This window comes from Lycorma delicatula, chromosome 11 (assembly GCF_047948215.1).
Source record: "Lycorma delicatula isolate Av1 chromosome 11, ASM4794821v1, whole genome shotgun sequence".
Taxonomy (NCBI): Eukaryota; Metazoa; Arthropoda; class Insecta; order Hemiptera; family Fulgoridae; genus Lycorma; species Lycorma delicatula.
Window position 1 is genome coordinate 66,077,495 of NC_134465.1, and position 16,069 is coordinate 66,093,563.

At 27.2% G+C, this 16,069-nt stretch overlaps 1 protein-coding gene and 1 pseudogene across 8 annotated transcripts in view; both read right to left on the reverse strand.

Moving 5' to 3' along the window:
- LOC142332405 (sodium leak channel NALCN-like) overlaps positions 1-15,798 on the reverse strand; it is a 70,885-nt gene extending 55,087 nt beyond the window's left edge. For 3 of the 8 annotated variants that reach the window (XM_075378839.1, XM_075378834.1, XM_075378838.1), the window contains exons 1-2: positions 15,295-15,797; positions 4,652-4,834 (exon numbers count right to left, since the gene is read on the reverse strand). The gene's annotated coding sequence lies outside the window, so the exon portion shown is untranslated. Of the gene's footprint in view, positions 1-961; positions 1,053-4,651; positions 4,835-15,294 lie in introns of all 8 variants that reach the window. The other 5 variants (XM_075378840.1, XM_075378841.1, XM_075378835.1 and 2 more) reach the window with 5 other exon arrangements.
- Positions 8,568-9,585, reverse strand: LOC142331958 (cytochrome c oxidase subunit 1-like; annotated as a pseudogene).
- Positions 15,799-16,069: the final 271 nt, after the last annotated feature.

Consider the following 16,069-nt stretch of genomic DNA (forward strand, 5'->3'; position numbering starts at 1 on the left):
ATTAAATGAATTTTTTACTAATTACAATCTACCATTGCTTACAATTGGTGTATGTATAGTTATATATCATAAACATACATAATTTCAAAGCGTTATTTATGATGAAGTAACACTTGGACAAGCGATGGTTCATTCCAAAATTGCTACACCTATTTTGAAGGAAATATCTGAAAGTTACTTTACACAAATCTTAAACTTTTTTAAAGAAAAATGTTTATAAATCATACTGTGTGTATGCGTGCGCGAGTAGATAGAAAGCTTAAAATTGCTATAGAGGAATATGGTATAATATAGTAAGTACCACGATACTCCGGTTTTTCCGGATAATCGACCCTTCTGCAAATATTATTTTCAAATTAGACGGTACTTATTTTAATGGAAATACTTAATCATTATTTTAGTTAAAATACGAATAAATTAAACAATTTGTGTTTAAAAAAACCGTTTGAAAATAAAAGTATGTTGCAAAAGGGTTCTGGCTTCGAATTCCAGTCAAGCTCAATATTTTTACACCCTAAAAATTCATTTCATAATTAAAGAGAAAAAAATAACTGGATATGTTATTATAATATGGATATGTTATAATATGTTGTCAATTCAATTTAATATATTATTTAAGATAGATTATGAATATTTGTTTTAGTAGTGCATGATGACGATAAAAGTTCCTTGCGTGCTGTCTGGCCAGCATCTGGTTGCTAGACACGGTTGTTATGTAACCCTTCCTCAGTCCAACCATCTCTCGTTTTACTGTTTAGCTTCTGGAACCACCGTAAGATATTACTTCAGAGGATGATAGCCTGCCTGCATGCGTGCGAGTGTGTATGCATATATATATAAAATAATATATATATTATTTTATTGAAATTAATATTTTTTAAGATTCATATTAGTCCTTTGTAAGTTAAATTATATTTAAATTCTATTAAAGTACAGAATATTAAGATAAGACATAGCTTACTTTAATTTTTCCATGAAAGTACTTTCAAGGATCCCGCATCCTCAGTCATGATTGAAATAATTCTGTTATTGCATATTTAACTGTAAAAATACTAAAATAATGAAAATTGCATATTAATTTATATGAGTACTGCAATATTTTACTTATTAAATTTATAACTTATTATTAAATTTTTGTTAGGTTCTTGTGTAAGACGATCAGTAATAACGTCAATTTGGAATTAAAACTTTTGTAATGATATACTGAACCATCAAAACATTTTCAGTAGTCTTTGTAACTACCAGGTGGTGCTGTTTTTCCTCTTCCATCAACTGATGTTACTGCTGGCAGTTTTCTTTTAATTAGATAAGATTGATGCATATTACAAATGTTGCCCAAAAAATCTTCATAATGTAAACTATTAGTATATTATTGATGTCACAAATCTGTTAACATTGATAACAACCTTGATATTTTAGATGTATACAAAAAACACATCTTAACACTCTTGAAAATTATGGAACATAAATATAAAATGATGTAATAAATGAAAAGACAACTCAAATCACACACACTTAACAACAGTACACCAGTCACTGAAGATAATTGATAACTGTTTAAAATAATTATATTTTTTATATGTTTTATTATATAATACACAGAAAGTTTGAAGTATTCAAATCGTACAAGGCGATAGGTTTGAAAGCTAACAAGAAATTATTGAACCCTGCAATTTCAACTGCATGGGAAGATTTTAATAAAAAAGTAACGCCAATTTTAACTAATTCAAAACCAACTACTGTTGTAAGAATTTTAGAGCTTGGTAAATATATAAATGAACTGCTCATTTCAAGAACACAAAATCCTTAGATTTTAAAAAACAAAATGTTTGTGTTTGTCTGCGTTAGTAACTTTGCGCGTATTAGTAAAAATTTGATCAGTCACTGAAGATAATTGATAACTGTTTAAAATATTTTTTTTTTGTTTTATTATACAATTCACAGAAAGTTCGAAGCATTCAGATCAAACAAGGCGATAGGTTTGAAAGCTAACAAGAAATTATTGAACCTTGAGTTTCAACTGCATGGAAGATTTTGATAAAAAAGTAACGCCAATTTTAACTAATTCAAAACTAACAGTAGTAGGAATTTTAGAGCTAGGTAAATATATAAATAGACTGCTCAACTCAAGAACACAAAATCCTTTCAGTTGGTGAAAAGAAAAAAGTTAATTTATCCAAGATTATTCAAAATTATACAAGACTTTGCATTCCTGCAACCTCTGTTCCCTGTGAAGGATTTTTTTCAAATGTGAGACAGTTAATAACTAAAAGGCGAAGTAGTCTTACTTCAAAGAATTTCAAAAAATTATATTTCTACATGAAAAAAATGTAAAATACTGTAAAGTTTATTTGAAAAGTATTAATTGATTATTTTAATTTTTACTATTAGTTTTCATTATTTTTTTTTTATAATAGAACCAAAGATTTTTAAAAACAAAATGTTTGTGTGTGTGTTGTGTAGTAATAGTAACTTTGCGTGCATTAGTAAAATCTAGTGGAAACCACAAGACTGTATGCCTGACCTTGTACCCCACTAAATTACATATACATATTTTTTTTAATGAAAAGTACACTAAATTTTATTTCATTAATAACTTCTTATATTTTTTCTTATTTTTTTTTATTGTTATTGAATTGTTATTTATTGTAATTTTTTTTTACAAACAGAGGTTTATAATTAATTATTAATAAATCAATATAGTTAAATTAAAAAAAAAAAGGAGATGTAGTCTGATTTGAACCGATGTGCCTTCCCCTTGATTCAAATATTTCATTAATTGAAATTTTGTTTGGCTCTAAGTCTGGAACCAATGAAAATAAATACCACTTATGATATATCGTTGAAAAGCTCTAAATGAGCTCTTATTAATGCAGAAAAAGTCCAAAATCCAATTTTTTTTCAGATTTTGCACTCTTTTTGGACACTTGGTTCAGTCAATTGCAATCAAAAAGGGACTTGCACAACTAGATGTTTCTAAATCCAAATGTTGTAAGTCGTAAATCCAAAATTTCTAATCATTTTTGAGTTAAGCGAGATACATACGTACGTACGTACAGACGTCATGCCGAAATTAGTAAAAATGGATTCAGAGATGGACAAAATGGATATTTCCGTTGAAATCTGAAAACCGAAATTTTTCGCTATCACAAAACTTTCTTTACTTCGTACAAGAAAGAAAAAAATAGACGGAATGAATGGCTCGCTCAAAAATAAGGTATGGTACAAACTATATTATTTTAAATTATTGATTTTGTCATATATAATTTGATATTGATGTCAGTTCAATAATTTATGTCATGTATACATATAGTGAAATTAGATTAAGATAAATTTTCTAGATATAAAATACTTTTCACGAGTTGAAATTATCTATATATATATAATAATAATAATAATAATAATAATGATAATAATGATATATAAATTAATTGGCTGTCGTTTCGTTTGTAGTTAGTGATTAAACATATAAAATGTGTTTTGGGGCTTACAGATATAATTTAATTTTTTTAAGATTAATTCAGTTAAATAGCACAATTAATGAAAATATCTTATCAAGCAGTGATAAATTTGCCGAATGTTTAATAAACATTAGTAGTGGTGATGCAATAAGTTATAAGTCATGTGAAAGGATATAAAGTAAACAAAGCGAGCTAGAATTTGGTATGGTAAGAGGATCCTCACCTCAAAATAAGCATAAGAAAGGTTGCTATGAATCGAATCGAAACTGAGAAGGATTTGGTTTCCCATCGTCTATTCAGTTGATTGTTGAGAATCGTATCTCGATTATTTCGTTCAGAATAGAGAATCTAATCGAAGGAACGACTCGTTCACGAATTTCCCATAATTAGTTAACAGATACTGTATTTGTAAGATTGTGAATTTCATGGAAAAATGTTGTCTTTAGGTAGCCGTCTTGTAAATGTTTTTAAGCAATCTGCAAAGAGAGTTTTAGGTAATGAAGAAGTAAGTGTCATATACTGTAGTTCCGTTAAGGCACGTTTAATGTAAACTGGACTTTATTTCATAAAATAGTTAATTTTATCTTTTCAAGACCGATTGTTTTCTCCGTAGAAATTTTAGAAGGAAAATAAATATATATATGGCAATATTGATTATTAATTAGGTTATTCTGTATTAGATTTTTGATTTCTGCAATTTCCTACTTCTCACTTTAAGGTTAAGAGGTTATACAGCATCGGGGTTATGTTACAGGATGAGTTTTACTTGACAGCTCGGCAACTTAAATAAACAATAAGTTCCTGGGATAAAAATTTTTTAGATTTATGTTATTACCGTAACCCTTTCTTTATTTAAATTTTAAGATAAATTACTTTATAAAAGAGGACGCTTTTCCTCATTTTAACTTTGAGGCAGCCATCAAAATGTTATCATTCTTAAATCTAATTTTGCCTAACAGTTTCCGATTTTCCAAAATAGATTGATCCCAGAAGAGCGAGAAACCACAGTGTTCAAGTTTTTTAATTAATAAAATTGTATGCTCTACCAAATTGAAAGCTTTGCTCAGGCAGTAAAAACAAATTCCCAGGGTTAAATCAATATTGTAAATACCACTTAATATCAGAAAATGCTAACTAAAAATCTTGCTTTGTAAGAAAAATATAGATTTCAGAAAATAAAGCAATCTTACCTAACCAATTGCGATTAATTTGTTCTTCAAAAAATCGTACTACTTTGTGATATCAAAGCACCCTGCCTGTGGATTTCATAAATTTTGAAATTTTACATCACAACAATAAATCATCTAATTCATTTTCAACCAATTGGAAATCCCATTGATGGTCTTACTGGATCTATTCATGTTCTTCCTAACCTATGAAAATGAAATTATGGTGTATATCTGGCAAGCCAAACAGTATCTGTAACCAACCTGCATAGTGTAACATGGCAAGTACAAGGTGATTACTGTTTTGTATATAATCTTAAGACTAGATATAGTAAGTGTTTGAGGTATGGTTGGAGCTGTTCTCTAGGTCACCATCTCCCTTTATTCTTCTAATGAGTTATAGATTGATGCAAAGATAATGGATAAAATGTAAATTGTCTGAAAAATAATTAAAACGATTGTGTATTATACTATTTAAAATTTAAATATTAAAAATGCATTTCATGTAATGTCTCACATTTAGTATTATAAATCACCATTAATATACTTCATTAACTATTAATTTATCGCTTTTAAAATGACAAAACTGAACAATTTGCTTAGAAACACAAAAATTTCTTCAAGTAAAAAAATGCTGCACAGTTAAAAATTTACTCAAAAACATTTTATTAAAAATGAATATTTTTCTTTGTATATTTTTTGTTAATTAATTTGTCTTCTGAATTTGTATATGGGAATGTTGACTGTACATTTTTGTAATTCATTTCTCTATTTCAATCTATTATTTTTGGGTTGCCTATTCAAAACATTTGGTATCAAAGTTTTTTTTTATGATATGCTGCTAAATTTAACCTTATTATTTGTTACTGTTCCTAGAATATTCTGAACAGTGGGATACAACTATTTTACATAAGTTTTGGGGTTTTTTATTTTATATTCATTTTTAATTCTGTAGTGTAAATAACATAAATATAAAAAACTATCTGCAGTAAAATATCAATGCAGAATCAAGAAAAAATCCATTACCCAATACAAAGTAAATATTAAATTAAATTTGTATGTAGCAAAATAGAATTTTATATATATTTATATATATACCGACAATTTCCTACAGATGGAGAGGTCAACAAGGGTCACTTGTCAGTCACAAAGATCTCCTACCTTAATGATGGATTTCTTTTTTTGGGAGGGTTATTAAAGATAAAGTATTTTCAAGAAAACAATGAACTGCTGACGATATGATTCAGTTATTAAAGAAGCACACCAAGAAATGAATGAAAACAAAGTATGCTCAATGTAAAATCTTGACTACAGTAGTATGTGAATGCAAAAAGCAATCAACTTGAATACTAAAGATATTGTTTTTAATTGCATGTTTTATGCGATCCTTATTATTACTTAATAAAATAGAATTTTCTTTTTTTATATATATAGCAAAATAGAATTTTATATATATATGTAAAATATACATATACATACTGGTGGGGGAAGAGGCAAAAGTAAATGTGTGTGAAAGGTGTAAATAAAAAATATAAGTTTTATTAAGTAAAAGAAGAAGAAAATTCTATTTTTTCAAATGGTTTGGCAATTTATTAAAAATGGGTATGGTAGCATAATAAAGCCCTGTCTTACAAGCCAAAGTATTGTGTTGATTTTACAAAAACTGTTCCATTGTCATTGTTTAAAAGACAATGGAACTGTGGATAGTGTAATTTTTTAAGAAGAAGCAACTATTCTGTTTTGCAAAGATTGCACATTCATAAATATAAACACAAGGGTATGTTGTTAATACGTTTAATTTTGTAAATATAGGTTAACATGATTATGTAGGCGTAATAAATAATGATGACAAGCTTAGCATTTTATTATGGTGCTTCAGAGCAAAACAGTACAGCTTGATTTTGTTACAATGAAATCATATTGATCATCTCATGAGAACTTGTTATATAATAAAACACCCAGAAATTTTGGTTTGTGGGCAACAGAAATACTGTTGTTTTCATTAATGGAATTCTATCCACATGATGAATGGTGTTACATCTGCCTGGGAATTAGGTTTCCTAATTCCCAGGAATATATATTGTTCTTATAAAATATATTTTTTAGACTCTGTTATAGAGTTCAATTTTAATACTACAGTTTCTTAATAATAATAAGTGTTAGTTATATTAACCAAATATAAAGATTGATATTACTATGATTAAAATTTCTTTTTGGTGAGTTATTAATTTAAATTCATTTATTAGTTTTTTTTCTATTATTTTTATTATTATATTTATTCGAGATTTTTTGGTTCAGTATCATTTTGGTAGAATTATTGTTGTTATTATTATAATTATTCAATTTCTTTGTAAAAGTTTAGTTATTGGATCAAATGTTGAGAATAGTCTAGTTATCATTTTCAGTTAATATTAAATTTTATTTTTTTTTATTTTTATTTTTTTTATTTGTATTTAGGTTAGTTATAAAGAATAATTTTGTTATGTTTATTATGATTGTGGCTGTTGTTATTATTAATATGATGTTTCATATAATAGGAGATATTTGTGGAATCAAGATGCACATAAAATGTATTTTTTATTTGACAGTTAAATGTTTTTTTTAAACTAGCTTCTTTCATTAAGAGTATTCGATGTTTACTATATTTTGGTTTAAGAGACCATTACTTTCTTTCAGTAACTTAATGTTTATTAATTTTATGTTTTTATTCATTTAATGAATGATTTTATATTAATTCTTTCTATAGTGATTGGTATAAATCTGTGATTTATTCCACAGATTTCTTAGCATTGTCCAAAAAATACTCCTGGGTTTTTAGTTATTAGGCTGATTTGGTTAAGTCGTCCTGGGATTGCGTCTATTTTTACTCATATTGATGGAATTGTTCAAGAGTGGATTACGTCAGATGATGATACAATTATTCGAATTTGTGTTGAGAATGGGATAATTATTCGGTTATCTACTTCAATTAGTCGAAATGATGATAAGTCATTTTGTGGTTTTATATATGATTCAAATTCTATTTTTTTAGAGTCTGAATATTCATAAGATCAGTATCATTGATGTCCAATTGTTTTAATAGTAATTGATGGTTTAATTACTTCTTCTATTAGGTATAAGGTTTTAATTGATGGAATAGCAATAAAAATTAAAATAATTGCTGGTATTGTTGTTCAGATTGTTTCTATTATTTGATTTTCTGTTAATATATTATTTGATAATTTATTTTTTGTTATTGTTGCTATTATAATTGTTACTGTTACTGTAATAGATAATAGAATTATTATAGTGTGATCATGGAAATTTAATAGTTGTTCTATAATTGGTCTGGCTCTATTTATTATGTTAAATTTTATTCATGATGATATTTCTAAGGAAATTTTTTTAATTTATTAATGAATTTTAAGTTCATGGCAATTTTCTGCCACTCTTAGAATGGCTTAGATACTAGTGGTAGTTCATTAAAAGAGTGTTCAGGGGGTGGTGTAATTGAAAATCATTCAATTGAGGATGATTTATTGTTTTTAAAGATTGTAATTCGTTTAAATGCTATGGCTTCTCATATGATGAATATGAATATTATAATTCTGATTATTGAAATTAATGATCCCATTGATGAAATTGTGTTTCATGTCATGTAATTGTCTGGGTAATCTGAATATCGTCGTGGTATTCCCGCTAGGTCTAAAAAGTGTTGTGGGAAGAATGTTAGGTTTACTCCTAAAAATATGGTTGAAAATTGAATTTTTAATCATTTTTTATTTATTCTTATACCTGTTATTAGTGGAAATCAGTGAATGATTCTTGCTATAATGGCGAATACTGCTCCTATTGATAATACGTAATGAAAATAGGCTACAACATAGTATGTATCGTGTAAAATTACATCAATTGAAGAGTTGGCTAGAATTACTCCTGTTAATCCTCCAATAGTGAATAGGAATACGAATCCTATAGATCAAATTATTTGGGGTGATTTTTTTTTTTGTTATTCCTTGTTTAGTGGCCATTCATCTAAAGATTTTAATTCCTGTTGGTACTGCAATAATTATAGTTGCAGAGGTAAAGTATGCTCGTGTGTCAATATCTATACCTACAGTAAATATGTGGTGTGCTCATACAATAAATCCTAAAATACCAATTGCTAATATTGCATAAATTATTCCTAGATGACCAAATGTTATTATTTTTCCTCTTTCGTTTGTAATAATATGTGAGATTAATCTGAATCCTGGTAAAATTAAAATATATACTTCTGGATGTCCAAAGAATCAGAATAAGTGTTGATACAAAATTGGGTCTCCCCCTCCTGTGGGGTCAAAAAATGAAGTATTAAAGTTTCGATCTGTTAATAGTATTGTGATTGCTCCAGCTAATACTGGTAATGATACTAGTAGCAAAACTGCTGTAATTAGGACTGATCAACAGAAAAGGGGTATTTTTTCTATAGTTATTCCTTTTGGTCGTATATTTATTGTTGTTGAAATAAAATTAATTGCTCCTATGATTGATCTTAATCCTACAATGTGAAGAGAAAAAATAGTTAGGTCTACTGAAGGTCCTGAATGTGCAATTTGGGCTGAGAGAGGGGGGTAAACAGTTCATCCTGTTCCTGATCCTGACCCTACAATTGATCTTGCAATTAAAAGTGAGATTGATGGTGGTAGTAATCAAAATCTTATGTTATTTATTCGTGGGAATGCCATGTCTGGTGCAACAATTATTATAGGAACTAGTCAGTTTCCAAATCCTCCAATTATAATTGGTATAACCATAAAGAAAATAATAATGAATGCATGTGATGTTACGATGGTATTATAGATTTGGTCATTTTTAATTATTGATGCTGGTTGTATTAGTTCTAATCGGATAATTATTCTTCTTATTGTTCCAAGTAGTCTAGCTCAGAGCCCAAAAATAAAATAAAGAGTTCCGATATCTTTATGATTTGTTGAAAATATTCATTTATTCATGAAGAATGGGATGGCTGATTTAGGTGATAGATTGTAAATTTATTTAAGGTTTTAAACCTCTCATTATTTGTCTTGTATTCAATTATGATTCTATATTGCAAATATAGAGGTGCATTACTTGCTAAGGCTTATTTATAATAATAATTTTAACTTTGAAGGTTAATAGTTTTTTTAACTTAAATCCTTCTTTTAGTTTAATTTAAAAATTATTATTATTGAAATTCCTATTAAATTTAAGATAATCGGGATAATTGATTCTTTTTTTTTTATTTTTTATTTATTTGATTTGGTTATTGTAGGGATTATTATGTTTAAGTATATGAATGTTGATATAATTGATGAAATTAGTATAATTAATGGAATTGTTGGTGCTATACAAATTGTTGATTTTATAATTATTCATTTTATTAAAAATCCTGTAGTTGGAGGTATACCTCTTATTGATAATGATGAAATTATTAGGGATGTTTTTGTTAAATTTGTTTGAGTATTGATTTGGTTTAAAAAATTGATATTATTTTTTTGAACGTGTTTATTATAGTTAAGTTGATTATGGTGTATATAATTAATAGAAGAATAAATTGTTGTTTTGAAATTATTAATGAAAAGATTATTACTGGTGAATTTGAGATTGATGAGTATGCTATTAATTTTTTTAGTGATGTTTGTTTTATTCCTGAGATTGGTGCCATAATTATTGATATTATTATTAGTTTAATTCTGGTTATTTGGGTTGCAATAATTGTGGGAATGATTTTTTGTATAGTTATCATTATTATACATATTTCTCATCTTATTATTTGTATAATTCTTGGTACTCATAGGTGAAATGGGATTATACCTATTTTTATTAAAATTCTCATTATTATTAAAATTCTTTCATTAATGGGGCAGTTAATGATAGCATTAGTAATTATTGAGGTTATTATAATTGATGAGGATATTCTTTGAATAATTAAATATTTTATAGATTGTTCATTTATTTTATTTCTTTTTTTTAAAAGGGGTAGAAAAGAAATTAAATTAATTTCTATAGATATTCATGAGAATATTATTCTGTTGGAGGATATTGTTATGATAATTCTTATGGTTATTGTTGTGATAAATATTGTTTTTGATAAATTTATTTTAATTAAAAAGAGAATTTATTCATCGATGGGGTATGAACCCATAAGCTTAATTTAGCTTATCTTTTTGTAAAAGGATGTGTGATGCATTAAGAATTTTGATTTCTTCAGTTTCAGTTTAATTCTGGATTTTACAATTTAGCATGAGTGAGGTTTCACTTAATTTACTTCATCAAAGTAATCCTTTAATCAGGCATCTTGCTTGAGTATAAAAATCCATTGTTTTTTTCCTTTTTCTTTTTTAATATCATTTTTTTTTATACGGTACATTATTTGCTTATTTGGTTTTTTTGCAATTTTTGATTTTTGAGTTTAATTTTTCAACAAAAATTACCCTTAAATCATTCTTTTGAAAATTTTTAAATTTATCATTAAAATACTTCTCCTTCGCTTTTCGTATTTCAATATTAATTTTATTTCTATATAATATGTAATCTTTTCGAATTTCCAGGTTAGCTGGTGCTTTTTTCCATTTTTTGAACAGTTTGTCTCTATACTTTATTTTATTTAGAATGTCATCCGTCATCCATAGTTTTTTTCTACTTTGAATTTTAATCCTATCAGTATTTCTGCGAACTAAAGAACTGTTATACACAGAATTAATTATATCAACGAATTTCTCATATGCAGATGGATTATTATCCATCTTATTACCTAAGGTGTCATAATTTATGCTATCTAACTTATATCTAATTAAGGCATTATCTAAGTAAAATGAACCAAGACTGTCATCCATCGATCGTCGGGATGAATTCTTGTACAACAGATCTGCTATTGTCACATAGCGATCAGAAATTTTAGTTTCAATTACTCCAGAAAAAACGTATCAGGAAAGCCTCTAATAAAAATGTGATCTATACAAGATCTAACAATTACCCCATCTCTTATTTCCTCCCTCGTTATATCAGATATGCAACACATGAATCCCGTTGTATGTAATAAGGTTTGATAGTAACTAACTACAGTATTTTCCTTAGTAAGTTCAATGTTCATATCTCCGATTAAGACCGCATTATTATTATTACAATTATGAAGAATATTTTCAAGATCATGTAAAAATTCATGAACATTTAAATCTGGCGGTCTGTAAAAGCATATTATCGTAAAATCATCGGTCTTAACGCCCAATTTCACTGAAACCTGAATGCATAATAGTTCACAACTTGAGACAGTCAAATGCAACATTATTCTTTCAGCACTGAGTGTGCTACGACAAAGAATTAAAATACCACCACCAGACCTAATATTCCGGACACAGTGATAGGAGTCATAGCCATTAATCTGATAAAAATTAATTAAACTTATTTCATTATCCGTAATGTTTATTTCCGTGAGAACTATCAAATCTACGTTACTATTACCTAGGTGAATCAAGAATTCATCCCGATGACCGCGAATAGTCCTAATATTTAAATGAAGTATACTCAGTTTCGATAAACAAGAGTAATCTTGCGAAAATTCGTCTAGGTTCGAGTAGTAATTATCAATAGCCAAAAACCGGCCATTAAAAATATTATTTTCATTAATGCTTTCCATTTCAATAGGGATTCGAAAATATGTCTAAAACGCACAGATTACATAAGCTATACAGATTATAAGATTATACAATTTGTAAACATAATAAAAACATTTTATTTAGAAACATATAAATTTTATTTGTAAAGACTAATTTAATACTAATCGTTGTTATGACTAATGTCTTATCTACGCAAAAACACAGCATAACCGTTTTTGTTAAAGGGGTTAAAGGTTAATCGGGCAATAAATAATTAACTAGGAAGTCAAATTTATTCCACACTCTAAAAGTACTATATACGGAGGTAAGGAAAGTACGGTTAATATGTTAATATTAATTTTAGTATAAAATTAATATTTTAGATAATTTAAAAATCTTTGGTCTTAAGTCGTCAGTCGGACACCAATCCGTTACACACTTTCCGGTACCCAAGCCGAGAATCGACCCTCGGATCTTCGATTTTATATCGACAAGTACGCCTTTGCCATCGATGAGATGATAAATTAAATTCATTTTTAGTTTTACTGATTTCAATTTCCAAGCAATATTTTTAGTTTATAAAATAATATTGAGTTTCTAACCTAGAAAAATAATTTATTAAAAAATGTCACATTCATGCCTCTACATTTTTATAATTTAATTGTACGATTGACTACAAAAATTATTTTTTTTAGATATTTTAATTTATTTTCACTTTTTATTTAAAAAGGTACTACTAAAAAAAATAACAAATCTACCTTAATGAAACTAGACTATTTTCATGTAACCCAATACAATACTTAAAACGTAGAGAAGCAGCGGTACATTTTTATTCGTCTGTTACTACTGGAGCAAATGTCAAACCTCTTTTGCACATTTCCTTGATTTTTTCTTTCATTCATAAAATAATTTATGAGTAAAAAATGTAAAGAAAAGTCTATGCTGGAATTGCTCATAAAAATAACATGCATTTTACAAGTAATTCATTGTAATTTTACATACTTAAAATGTATAATCTTTAATCGAACTCTCTAGTTCGATTTTTTATACAAAATTGTTGTTCATTTTATGAAAAAAAAAAGATTAAAATATATCATTTGTTATTAATTTTGTAAAAGTGCTGTTTAAGAAAGAAATAATCTTTTGGTAGAATAACTCAACAGGCCTAATTACTATACATTCGACACAGACTGGAGACTGTATATAACACATCGTTTCCTGAAGAAAGAGGACATTAATTAGTTGCATTTTTTCTTATGATTGTGATAAATTTTAACCGTCTGTGGCATAGATGGCACTAATAAGAACTTCTGTCTCTCTCTGATAGTAATGGTGCATATATAACCTTACCTGTTGTGAAAGAAATGAAAATATCATTTGTACTACTGAACACCATTTCCATTTCAGTAAGTTAGTACATTGTTAGGCAAAAACGTGTACTATTTAGCTAAATGAAGTGTGTAACGGAAAACGGCTTCATTCCTCACTCGTTAGCAATTAGGTAGACGTAAATTAATAACAAAGCCTTTTCGGACATGAGTTTGTATTAACTTTTTTCCCTATCTTAAGCTCTAGAATCAGTTTCCAAATTATGTACTTTTCCTCCTGAATCATTCTGTATACAGAATGATTTTATATATATATACATAGAGAGAAAGATTACATTTTATAAAATTATTATTTTTTTAATATTTTCCATAATTTATTATAAGATATTTTCTCAATTAAAAGTTGTAATAACATTAACATTACAAATTCGATGCGGTGATGAACGTTTAAAAAAATGTAGATGGGATTACTCTCCCTTCAAAGTGAGAAATAATTTTTGTTACTTTATGAAATAATTTTATTTCATAGAATCAGTGGATAGTACATAAAAAATATAATAAAAATTAGAATTAAGTTTGATTTGGTATATTTATTTCTTTAATTGTTTTCTTATAATATTTAAGAGAATTATAAGGAATAAATATGCCGGAGGTTGGACATTTTTCAGTCTTCTTGAGAAGTTAGGTCTTATAAATAAATTATTTCTACAATACCTCTTCTTCGGTAAGAAATTAATGATTTCTCTTTTCTATCAACACCAACACACACACACCCGCGCGCGCAACACTCCCCCTCACACGATTTCTCTCACTCATTCACTCCCCCTCACTCACTCACACGCGCGCGCGCGGTTAGAAAATTCTCGCGCCCTCTGAGGAACTTCTTCGCTACTAACTCGTGCCTTTCACGCTGCAATGTAAATCATATTTTAATAACTAATTACACGAGTCTATTATAATATAATTTATATTAAATTATAAATGCCGATCGTATGTGAGATTCAAACTCGGGAACTTTCGGACGAAATGCAGTTATTCGACGTCGACAAACGGTTTACTTGATGCGTGTTCATCAAGTATAACGTTATATATTTTGTTCTTATAAATATAAAAGAATTATACAAATGTGGGTTGTTTATTACATCTAAGGCAACATTATTTCATTTATCTGGCCGTTTGTTATTTTTATTATTATAAACTTAAATATAATCCGAGTTAATTAAACGTTTTGAGTAACTGTTTTATTCTTAAACGCAATTTTATTTTATAAATAAGTTTATAACATTCTATCATATTAAAAACTAAGACTGTTGTGAGACTAGTAAGTGCGTAATAATCTGTATAAATAGGCACATTGACAAGATGTCTACATCTTGTTAATTTTTTCTTTAAACCATAAGACTTCGCAACTGTTAATATACGTTTGGATTTATACTTTTTATGACTAACTGTTATTTATAAAGTAACATCGATCAGTCATATAGTTGTTAGTACGTCGGCTTCTAAATCTGCCGGTCTCGGGTTTGATTCTGGGTAATAATTTGGCTTTTTTAAATATCTCATATTTAATTTAAATTAAAATAACAAGAATAAAAATATATTTCGCTAAGCTAAAAATAATCATTTTTGCCAAACAATTCATTAAATTCCCATAATTCCTGCTAATGAGTTAACCTTTTGTAATTAATCACATTATTTGTGTACTATTTTGCTTATTACAAAATATTTTATTGAAAGAACTTACCTAATTTACATGTAGAATTCTTCTCTAAATGGTCGTTTATATTCGTGTAAAACACTACTATATATACTGAAAACAAATAACGTATAAGTAAACAAAATTTGATACGGTTTTAAAAACACCATTAGATCGGAAAGAAATAAATATCATTTATTGTACATGACAACGTTAATCGTTCGTTAATACTACTTATATTAGATTAATAAGTTATCAGAAAGAAAATATTAGATAATATTACAATCTAAGTTTTCTTTATTTTTACTACATCGCTGTATATTATGGAAGCAGCTAATAAATAATATAAACAAATATAATTTTTCATGAACGTAATAAATATTTTGACACACGCAGTTGTTTTGACTAATTGTAGCCGAACCAAGTTGAAGGACGAAATAGTCGGATACAGTCACAGCAGTTACGCTTCCTGATCAATTCTATCTGTACACTCCCTTTTACATACACCAACACGTACAAGTTACCGCAGTTAGTAAATTTTTTTCTCCGCTCTATCCGTAGTTCAGACCCATCTTTTTATTTTATTCTGTTAGGTTTTTTTTACTATTATTTTCTTATTAATCTGCATAATTAATTTTAATTTTCTAATTAATGTTTTTATATTAAAATATTTTTAAACTTTTTTTAATATAATATATTTAAAAATGTATTTTTTAAATGTAATTAATAATTTTTTCACAAAAAAAAAAAACAAACGGATTGATTTCTTACAGACATTCGATTTGGTTTGCTTTAATTCTTATTTTCAATTAGAATCGCATTA